This window comes from Macrobrachium rosenbergii, chromosome 22, assembly GCF_040412425.1.
Source record: "Macrobrachium rosenbergii isolate ZJJX-2024 chromosome 22, ASM4041242v1, whole genome shotgun sequence".
Lineage (NCBI taxonomy): Eukaryota > Metazoa > Arthropoda > Malacostraca > Decapoda > Palaemonidae > Macrobrachium > Macrobrachium rosenbergii.
The window spans coordinates 5,437,125-5,448,546 of NC_089762.1; the positions used below are offsets into that span (position 1 = coordinate 5,437,125).

The 11,422-nt window shown below is 40.9% G+C and overlaps 1 protein-coding gene across 1 annotated transcript in view; it reads left to right on the forward strand.

Annotated features, from left to right (window-relative positions):
- Positions 1–237: 237 nt before the first annotated feature.
- Positions 238–11,422, forward strand: part of LOC136850559 (uncharacterized) — a 33,017-nt gene continuing 21,832 nt past the window's right edge. Inside the window, exon 1 of the mRNA XM_067124186.1 lies at positions 238–535. The gene's annotated coding sequence lies outside the window, so the exon portion shown is untranslated. The remainder of the gene's footprint in view (positions 536–11,422) is intronic.

The window sequence follows — 11,422 nt, forward strand, 5'->3', positions numbered from 1 at the left end:
AGCCTACCAAAGGTCCTTTCAATATATTCTCAGAGTATATTTACAGGACCTTGGTTATACCCATACCACAGGACGCTGACTGAGTCCAGAAAGATTTTTAAACATGACATCTGTATATATGGCTCTTTAAGTTTAGAGGAAAGGTATGGTCAAAATAGTTTATTCTACGCCATACGGAGAAGCAACGATAGATACTACATCGAAGTTCGAACAGTAAGGCCGGGGTGATCTTTGGCCGGTGTACTTGTACGTGCAGGTGGGGTGAGCGACGTCGCTAACATGAACTGGCCACCTCATCCTCCTACGCAGCCACAGACTCGACCAATCGGCGATTCTTATGACCGTTGGGGTATGACGTAAAGCCAGTCAGCGAGCAGTGCTTTCTGCAAAAACGTTTTCTTCGTCCCGACTGCGCGAACTGAACACGTACCGAAGTCTTGATTCATCAATAAAAGTAGGGCGGAGCACCGTCTGCTGCGTCGTCTATTCAGTGTTGTTGTATTAGTGACGGGAACAGTTTGCTGAATGGCTGTCGGTGAGTGAAGCAAACCAATTTGTTTTACTGGTAATATTTCGAAAGTCCAACCCTTGTCTTGACTGTATCGGTAGAGCTTGCACATGAGTAGGTGTGTAACACACAAAATATAAGCAGAATCATTACCGATCTGTCAAGAATAGGAGCCCCTTCTTATATTGTCAAGTATTTTCTAAAGGAATGTGAAATTTTTTTTAATATGTTAATGCTGGCAAAGCAAAAACTTGACATTAAAATCAACTTCCTGGTATGGGCCAGAAGTATTTTTCTGTCAGTCTGCTCCATGCTGATGAGAAAACAATTTCCATTGCAAGTCTGGAGGTGCAAGATTTTCTAAAGAAAGGCTGGAAGAAATTGTGCTGCAGGAGTGAAGAAATCTTATAGAGTTCCATAGAGTGATGTCCTGTCTACGTGTCTGTCTTTGCTCTTGGGAAGCTACAACCTCCCTAATCTAGTCAGCAAATCTTCAGGGATGGTGTTGCGAGCCCCACACCCATTTTCTTGCCTCCAGCAGATGCTGGTGTTCGGGTACAATGGGTGGGCAGTAGGCCGGGGACGTTCCACAGACAAAGCAAACGCGAGCATTAGCTGGCTGATGGCAGTTAAAGATGTAACAAAAGAGACAGGGAATTAATAATTCCACTCTGAAGGATTTATTTCGTCAACAAACTCTGTTCTGGTGGCACTTCAGTGCCATTACAAACTTCGGGAGAGAGAGAGCGGTATTCATGCATTATCAGGTTATCATATCTCTGTTGTGCTTGGCAGGCACTAATAATTCCCGATATGAAGAACCTACGTTGTGTAGCTGTTAGGCTACATTCATTACCTTCATTCATTAAGGAAGCAATTTACACTAAAAATATGGACACAAAAATAGTTATATTCGTAAAGTTTGCTTGTACTATCAATACAATTCAAATTTTTACATGATCGTATTTAAGCATATATTGCGATATGTGTTCGTGCTTGTTCTTCAGTATGGCGTCACACACACACACTATATATATATATATATATATATATATATATATATATATATATATATATATATATATATATATATATATATATATATATTGAACAGAACCTAAATTCACTTTTGAGGTCATAATTAAGATATGAGGAGAACAATTTGATTGATATAACAAGTTGACAAAGATCTGAATGCGTTTGACAATAAGTTGACGGATTGAGGAGATGGAATCAATATATAATAAAGAAACGTAGATGGAAAGCGCCGGTTTATGATGGAATGAAGTCACTACAGACATGATTTTAGCTGAAACTGAAATGACACGTCGTATGCTAACCAGACTGTTTTGCAAAATATGAAATGATATCCTTATGATTTGGAACTGTAAGTCGTGGCAAAGGTACTGTACCAAAGACGTGACTGAATGTGGTATCTACAAGGGCATATCACTTACATCAGTTGGTTGCAGTGAAAATATTCAGCACTTTTATTCTCAATAGTCTGGAAAAGGGAACTGCTGAAAATCTTACAGAAAAAAAAAACAGTGGTTTTAGAAAAGGCAGGAGATGCGCATATCAAATGTTTGTGGTAAGGTATATTATGCGGTAATGTATGGAATTTCAAAATCCCCTTCTAATGGCTTTTGTTTAATATGAGAAAGCATTTGATAGCGACCACACATTAATATAATCAAATACCTTGCGCCTCTGTTGCATTCCTGTTAATTATGTAAGGCTAATGGAAATGATCAATGATCTAAATAGATAAAAAGTGAATGCTGACGAGGTCTCGTCAAGGGAATTTGCAGTAAACAGTGGGTGCTACACGAGAACGCTGTTTGCCTCTCATAAAGCTGTAGTCAGATATGGAAGAGGTTTAGACGATAGAAAGCTGACAGACTTAGAATATGCAGATGGTGCTGTATTAATCATCAAAACACCAAAAGCATTGCAAAATTAGCTTTAAAGAATGCATCAGATATCCACAGACAGGACTCGAAATAAATCTAAGAAGAAAGGTATAAAGAGGACAGAATAAGCACAATGGAATGAAATGAAATCAGACAGAGAGACGGTTAATGAAGTGAATCTTGCAACTTATATTCAATACGGGCTCTTTTGAGCTGCAATTTAAAGAGGGCAAAAACACCTAAAAAAATGGGTAGTCGAGTTTTCTGTACAACGTATAATGCTGTATAAAACTATCCTACTACTGGCTAGCGGCTGAGTTGCTCCTCAGATGCGGTCAAGGTGTGTCTTACGCCTCCGGAAACCGCTGCCAGACGCACGATCCACGGCTAAACTTAGCCTTAAATAAGATAGAAACTACTGAGGCTAGAGGGTTGCAACGTGGAATGTTTGGTAATTGGAGGGTGGATGATTTGCAGCACTCTAGTCTCAGTAGTTTTTAAGATCTGAGGATGGACAGAAAACAAAGCCGTCACAGCATTTTCCTTTTACAGAAAACTAGACAAGGAAATGAAAGAATGGGGAGGCTGAGTAAGAATTAGAAATACAATAGATTGACATACCATACCAAAGGAAGAATGCACAAAATTCCAGTACGACTTTCATGGACACGAATCATAGTATGACCAAGGTTGATATAAGGAAAGGTGGGCCAGCCACTGCGCATCTGCGTCACTCAAGGCAATCCACTCCTCCTTCATTGGTGTAATGTTATGGTAAGTTCACACATTCACGTATCAAGGCACGCATGCGCACGCACAGCCGGAATTGGTGAAACTTGCGCATACGCGAGAAAATAGGCCCCGCCCAACTGGATACGTGTCACGGGACGATGTGCGTGATGCATGCGTATTATAGTGCGCCGCAAATGTAAGCACTGCGTAAGGGTGACGTGACGCTGACGAACAAGCGGCGGCGCAGGCAGAAGTAGTGCGTGGCAGAGCACGTAACACCAACGTACGTATACCGTATGTGTTACGTTCTGCGTAACTGAGTTACGCAAACGTCACGTTGGCCCCACGTACTGCGGGGGTTAAACCCCAGCTATATAAAGGCCGGCAGCTGCACATGTGAGCTAGTCAATGCCGTAATACCACAGCGACAAGACATACTACCAACGTGCTGAAGCAACATGGACAACATAGCTGAAATGCGTCAACTCATAGCTATAGCTTTGCGTCACGGATAGACCAGAATTGTTGCCACTTGTCATTGAGTATGTGCACGTCATGTTATTGCTGGAGCTTGCAATGATTGCTGCAAAGCACTTAGGGCAGAAAAAAGGCGCCCAAGGAGGGTGTGGGCGTGGCGTACCTGCAGAAAAGGATGGAGCAAGGTCATTATGACAACCTGATGGCGGAGTTGTCAACCGAAGCCCCAGAGCTGTACAGAAATTTTACCCGGATTGACAAGGACCTCTTCAATGAAATTGTTGAACGGGTCACACCCCACATTCAGAAGAAAGTGACATTCTGGAGGAAACCCATTGAGCCAGGCCTACGTGTTGCTATCACCCTACGCTTCCTCGCTACAGGTGATTCCTACAAGAGTCTGCAATATTCGTTCGGGTAGCCCACAACACCATTAGTCTCATCGTACCAGAGACCTGCAGGGCCATTGTTGCTGCCTTCGGGGATGAGGAACTGCAGGTGCCACAAACACCTGAAGCGTGGCAGGAGGTTGCACGGGGTTTTGAGGAACGATGGAACTTCCCGCACGTAATTGGAGCTATAGATGGGAAGCACATTAGGCTCCGTAACCCTCCCAAGGGCAGTACGCATTACTTCAACTACAAGAAGTTCTACTCCATGGTATTACTTGCAGTTGCTGATGCTTCATACAAGTTCCTGTACGTCGACGTGGGAGCCATTGGGTCAGAGTCAGACGGTGGTGTATTTGCCCAGACCCGACTGGCAGAAATGCTGTTGCAAGAGGAAGCAAATCTTCCCCAACCGGATGCCCTGCCAGGTCAACCTAATGGATCTCCTGTGCCCTACTTCCTAGTTGGCGATGATGCCTTCCCCCTGAGGAATTACCTTATGAAGCCCTACCCCAAAAGAGGACTTAGCAAGGAGGAACGGATTTACAACTACAGGTTAAGTAGGGCACGCAGGACGGTGGAGAACGCCTTTGGGATTCTGGCAAACAGATTCCGAGTATTCCACACTGCAATATGCTTGAAGCCTGACCATATAGAGCCATTAGTGATGTCCGCATGTGTTCTGCACAATATGATCATAAGAAGAAATGCACGAAGACAAGAAGGAGATCAGGAGCACCCTGTCACACATGCTGTCATCCCTGGTAGCTGGAGGAGTGACCCGTCCTTAGGAGCAGCCCTTCCAACCGTGACCAGCAACACTGCAACAAGGGATGCAAAGGAACAGCGTAACATGCTGAAGGAATACTTTTCATCGGCTGAAGGCTCCGTGCACTGGCAGGAGAACATGATTTAGTTACTCTCCTGCATACCTGATTGTTGTAATTACTTAAATGTCTGTTCCTGCATATATTTTGAACTTATTTAAAATTCAATAATGTATCAATTCAGGATTATTTTGCCCTGTGCATTTTTGTACTTTTGTTTGTTTTAGTTGATTTAATAAAAGATATTGCTCAAATCCATGATATATTACTCTCATCAATACTTGGTAATTGGGAAGAGGATAGAGCGGGACATGACTTTGCAAATTTATGTTTAATCAATATGAAATAAACATACATATAAATAAAAGAAAGAAGATGCAGTTATTTTGCCCTTTTAATAATTTCTTAACATGGAATCTATTCTGATATGATAATTCTATCATTTTTGAAAGTACCTTCTCTTAACATTGTTTCTATTCTGTTCCTGTATTTATTTTGGACTTATTTAAAAATCAATAATGTATCAATTCAGGATTATTTTGCCCTGTGCATTTGTGTACTTCCGTTTATTTTAGTTGATTTAATAAAAGATATTGTTCAAATCCATGATATATTACTCTCATCAATACTTGGTAAATGGGGACGAAGATAGGCCCCCTTTCCTGGACATGGGTCCTTAACATTGGGATAATCTTGGCTGCTGACCGAAGAGCTGAGCTGAGATAGCAGGATGCTGGCCGGAGAAGCAACTGTCCCTGTTATCCCAGGTCAAAGCGTTGCCACATCTCCGCAGTTGCGGGGATGCGGCAGCGTTGCCGCGTCTCATCCACGCCATTCTGACAGCCACGCAGTGCCCTGGGGCAGCGTGGGCCCCAGGAAATGAGGCGGGCGTGGCAGCTGCTATGGTCAGCCCGCGGGTGGCGCCACGCTGTGCGGGTCGGGCCACGCTACCTGACACCTGACCTGGCCACCCCGCAGGGTTTTGAGCAGGTCGAAAGGTTCCTGCCCCGGCGCATGGCCAGGTGGTCCGTAACGGTCGCGCCGCATGCTGCCGCATTTACACAGTACTTACGGTACATTTACGTTGTATTTGCGTTGTTTTTACGTACTTTCTGGCTCCGCCCCGTTCGTGGCCGTGCGTGGGGATGCGTGCCTTGATACGTGAATGTGTGAACGTAGCATTATGCAGATGCTCTCTCTCTCTCTCTCTCTCTCTCTCTCTCTCTCTCTCTCTCTCTCTCTCTCTCTCATCTCTCTATATATATATATATATATATATATATATATATATATATATATATATAGTGTTTGTTATAATTTTAAGCTGGAGTCTTGCTAGATCAATGAGGTATACTAAGGAGATTATGAAACTTACCTTCAGTGCCACAAAAATCTGGACTCTGGCCTTGAGGTTAGCTAAAACTATATATAACAAAATACGGCTGAAGGCCTACTTCTTAAGAAGCCTTGAGGTTTAAAACTATATATAACAAGATACGGCTGAAGGCCTAACAAGAAGCCTTGAGGTTAGCTAAAACTATATACGGCTGAAGGCCTACTTCAAGAAGGCTAAAACTATATATAGGTCTAAAAATACGGCTGAAGGCCTACTTCAAAAAGCCTTGAGGTTAGCTAAAACTATATATAACAAGATAGGCCTACTTGAAGGCCTAGCTAAAACTATATATAACAAATGCGGCTGAAAGCCTTGAGGTTAGCTAAAACTATATATAACAAAATACGGCAGAAGGCCTACTTCAAGAAGCCTTGAGGTTAGCTAAAACTATATATAACAAAATACGGCTGAAGGCCTACTTCAAGAAGCCTTGAGGTTAGCTAAAACTATATATAACAAGATACGGCTGAAGGCCTACTTCAAGAAGCCTTGAGGTTAGCTAAAACTATATATAACAAGATACGGCTGAAGGCCTACTTCAAGAAGCCTTGAGGTTAGCTAAAACTATATATAACAAGATACGGCTGAATGCCTACTTCAAGAAGCCTTGAGGTTAGCTAAAACTATATATAACAAGATACGGCTGAATGCCTACTTCAAGAAGCCTTGAGTTAGTTAGCTAAAACTTATATGAGGTTAGCTAAAACTATATACAAAAACGGCTGAAGGCCTACTTCAAGAAGCCTTGAGGTTAGCTAAAACTATATATAACAAGATACGGCTGAGGGCCTACTTCAAGAAGCCTTGAGGTTAGCTAAAACTATATATAACAAAATATAACAAAATACGGCTGAAGGCCTACTTCAAAAAGGTTAGCCTATGACGGTTAGCTAAAAGCCTTAGGTTATAAAACTATATATAAAAAAAAAATCAAGAAGCCTTGAGGTTGCTAAGGCTATATATAAAAGATACGGCTGAAGGCCTACTTCAAAAGCCTTGAGGTTAGCTAAAACTATATATAACAAGATATGGCTGAAGGCCTTTGAGGTTAGCTAAAACTTCAAGAAGCCTTGAGGTTAGCTAAAACTATATATAACAAAATACGGCTGAAGGCCTACTTCAAGAAGCCTTGAGGTTAGCTAAAACTATATATAAGCCATGAGTTAGCTAAAAATATATAACAAGATACGGCTGAAGGCCTACTTCAAAGAAGCCTTGAGGTTAGCTAAAACTATATATAACAAAATACAGCTGAAGGCCTACTTCAAAAGCCTTGAGGTTAGCTAAAACTATATATATAACAAAATGAGGTTAAAACTATATATAACTGGCTGAAGGCCTACTTCAAGAAGCCTTGAGGTTAGCTAAAACTATATATAACAAAATACGGCTGAAGGCCTACTTCAAGAAGCCTTGAGGTTAGCTAAAACTATATATAACAAAATACGGCTGAAGGCCTACTTCAAGAAGCCTTGAGGTTAGCTAAAACTATATATAACAAGATATGGCTGAAGGCCTACTTCAAGAAGCCTTGAGGTTAGCTAAAACTATATATAACAAGATACGGCTGAAGGCCTACTTTAGCTAAAACCTTGAGGTTAGCTAAAACTATATATAACAAAGAAGCTGAAGGCCTACTTCAAGAAGCCTTGAGGTTAGCTAAAACTATATATAACAAAATACGGCTGAAGGCCTCAAGAAGCCTTGAGGTTAGCTAAAACCTTGAGGTTAGCTAAAACTATATATAACAAGATACGGCTGAAGGCCTACTTCAAGAAGCCTTGAGGTTAGCTAAAACTATATATAACAAAAGCTGATACGGCTGAAGGCCTATTTAAGAAGCCTTGAGGTTAGCTAAAACTATATATAACAAGATACGGCTGAAGGCCTACTTCAAGAAGCCTTGAGGTTAGTTAGCTAAAACTATGAGGTTAGCTAAAACTATATAACAAATATGGCTGAAGGCCTACTTCAAGAAGCCTTGAGGCTTATATAACAAGATATGGCTGAAGGCCTACTTCAAGAAGCCTTGAGGTTAGCTAAAACTATATATAACAAGATATGGCTGAAGGCCTACTTCAAGAAGCCTTGAGGTTAGCTAAAACTATATATAACAAGATACGGCTGAAGGCCTACTTCAAGAAGCCTTGAGGTTAGCTAAAACTATATATAACAAAATACGGCTGAAGGCCTACTTCAAGAAGCCTAGCTAAAACTATATATAACAAAAAGGCCTTGAGGTAAAAAGCTAAAACTATAACAAGATACGGCTGAAGGCCTACTTCAAGAAGCCTTGAGGTTAGCTAAAACTAGTTAGCTAAAAGCCCTTGAGGTTAGCTAAAACTATATATAACAAGATACGGCTGAAGGCCTACTTCAAGAAGCCTTGAGGTTAGCTAAAACTATATATAACAAAATACGGCTGAAGGCCTAGGTTAGCTAAAAGGTTGAGGTTAGCTAAAACTATATATAACAAATACGGCTGAAAGGCCTACTTCAAGAAGCCTTGAGGTTAGCTAAAACTATATAATAACAAGATACGGCTGAAGGCCTACTTCAAGAAGCCTTGAGGTTAGCTAAAACTATATATAACAAGATAAAAAAGCCTTGAGGTTAGCTAAAACTATATATAACAAGATACGGCTGAAGGCCTACTTCAAGAAGCCTTGAGGTTAGCTAAAACTATATATAACAAGATACGGCTGAAGGCCTACTTCAAGAAGCCTTGAGGTTAGCTAAAACTATATATAACAAGCCTACTTAAGAAGCCTTGAGGTTAGCTAAAACTATATATAACAAGATACGGCTGAAGGCCTACTTCAAGAAGCCTTGAGGTTAGCTAAAACTATATATGGCTGCCTACTTCTGAGGTTAGCTAAAAAGGCCTACTTCAAGAAGCCTTGAGGTTAGCTAAAACTATATATAACAAGATATGGCTGAAGGCCTACTTCAAGCCTTGAGGTTAGCTAAAACTATGAGGTTAGGCCTACTTAAAGCCTTGAGGTTAGCTAAAACTATATATAACAAGATACGGCTGAGGTTAGCTAAAACTATATATAACAAGCCTACTTAAGAAGCCTTGAGGTTAGCTAAAACTATATATAACAAGATACGGCTGAAGAAGCCTTGAGGTTAGCCTACTTCAAGAGGTTAGCTAAAACTTAGGTAAACTCTGAAGGGCTTAACTCTAATAAATTATATTTACAAAAGAAAATACATATCAGAAGAATGGTAGTGTAATTCTGGTGTTATAGGATGAAGAGCAAAATTAATGACTGGGGATTTGCTTGTGGAAACAATGGGATGCCCGCTGCAAAGGGCGTTGCAAACGATGTAGTGGGGGCCACTACGCACACAAGATGATGCACAGACCCACAGCTAACTAACTCCTAATCTGTAATCGAAACGCTTATGGTTACTCAACCGAAAAACAAGCACTGTAATGAAGGAATCGAGGAATTACATAGAAGATATCTAAACTGAACTTTTCCAGTAACTCGAATATTTTACGATTATGTTAAACTTCTTGTCAATGCTTTGTAAATTAATAGCACAAATATAAAAAGCAATACAGGTCTCACTGTAGGCATATCACACTATGAAAAGAAAAGAGGAAAAATAGTTGGAGGCAAATAGATGTGACTGGCAAAAAAAACACCTTAAATCCAGCACTTTACCTTGTTTAGGAGCTGAAGTCCTCTTCTTATGAGGGCCAGTGGGGGGAGGGCAAGTGAGGAATTTCACAGCAAGGTTACTTTGGTTACTGCCAGCCACCTGTTAGAAATAGACAGTTTAATGGAGCAAGGGATAGGACATCCATCCTCTAGCAGCGCCCAAGCAATTCTAAGGCCAAGCATCTCTCTCCAAGGCCCTTTATAACTTGCTGGAATTACATTTTTTCTCCTCCTAGGTGGCGTTGGGATCGTTCTGCCCATATGGCAATGTGGGTACACATGGCTGAGCTCTAAGATGGCAGAGCTCACATGTTCAATTAGCCAGCTCACCTGCCTCAGGCAACAATTAGCTCCAATCGGGTGCGCAACTGTAATTTAAGGATTTTTACTTTAAATTTTTAGTGCCATAGGAGGGAAAAAAATATGCCATATATATATATATATATATATATATATATATATATATATATATATATATATATATATATATATATATATATATATATATATATATATATATATATATATACTGTATATATATATTTATGTATATAATATATACATATAGATATATATATAGATATAATTATATATTGTCAAGGATATACCACCCCCCCGCTCCTGTAGATGCCCGTGCATCATTAATTTTGCAATGTAGTCTGATATTCTTTTGGGCTGTTGGGCCGGGAAAAAGTGGCGGGCGACGGAGAAACAAGCATAGTTTGAACTAGATCAGGGCTGTTAGCACCAGTGTATAGCAGTGTAGGAAGCCCCTCCCATCGCCTGATTCTGGGAGACAATAGACCTCCTGCTCTCAACCCCCCTTTTCACCCCCATCACATGATGTGGGGGCATTTAGGTATGGGGAAGGTCAATAGGCATATTAGGGCTAGTGGCCAGGTAGGATTTTAATCTTAAAGCACTGAACCTTAAGAACTTTTTTCCTCTGCCCTTTTGCTGGTTGTCGTGACATATTTGCAGGTACAAATTGGCCCAAAGTTCAAAAACAAGACGCCGCTTTAGAGACTGGAGGAAGGCAGAACTATTCTCACCTTCATCCTCGGCAGAAGCTCCGCCATCTTCTCTGCTTAACTGGTTGAACTACCGCAGATGAATGGTTGATGTCGATTGTTTGGCGCCGCAATTATCAGACAAGGTTCGTCCATTGCAAATAGTCAGTAAACCAGCCCTTTCCCTTCCACTTAAAAACCCATTAACTTTCCATTTTCGTTAAACTTTAACTCCTTCCTCCGCAAAGCAATCTTCCCTTGTTAAGAGTCCTGCCAGTCTCCCATATCTCGCCATTAATGTGTCTTGAATTTCAGTAGAGATCCCGTGATAATTATCCATTAATCCCTCACCCAGTGCAACTTAAGGGCAATTTAGGCTAAGCAATACCAGTGTTTAAAGTTACTCTTTGTGTGAGTGCGATCACGTGCTCATTGTTAAAAGCCCAAGCAATTACGATCCCCATATTGTGCCTACGTGATTTCATCACAATTATCC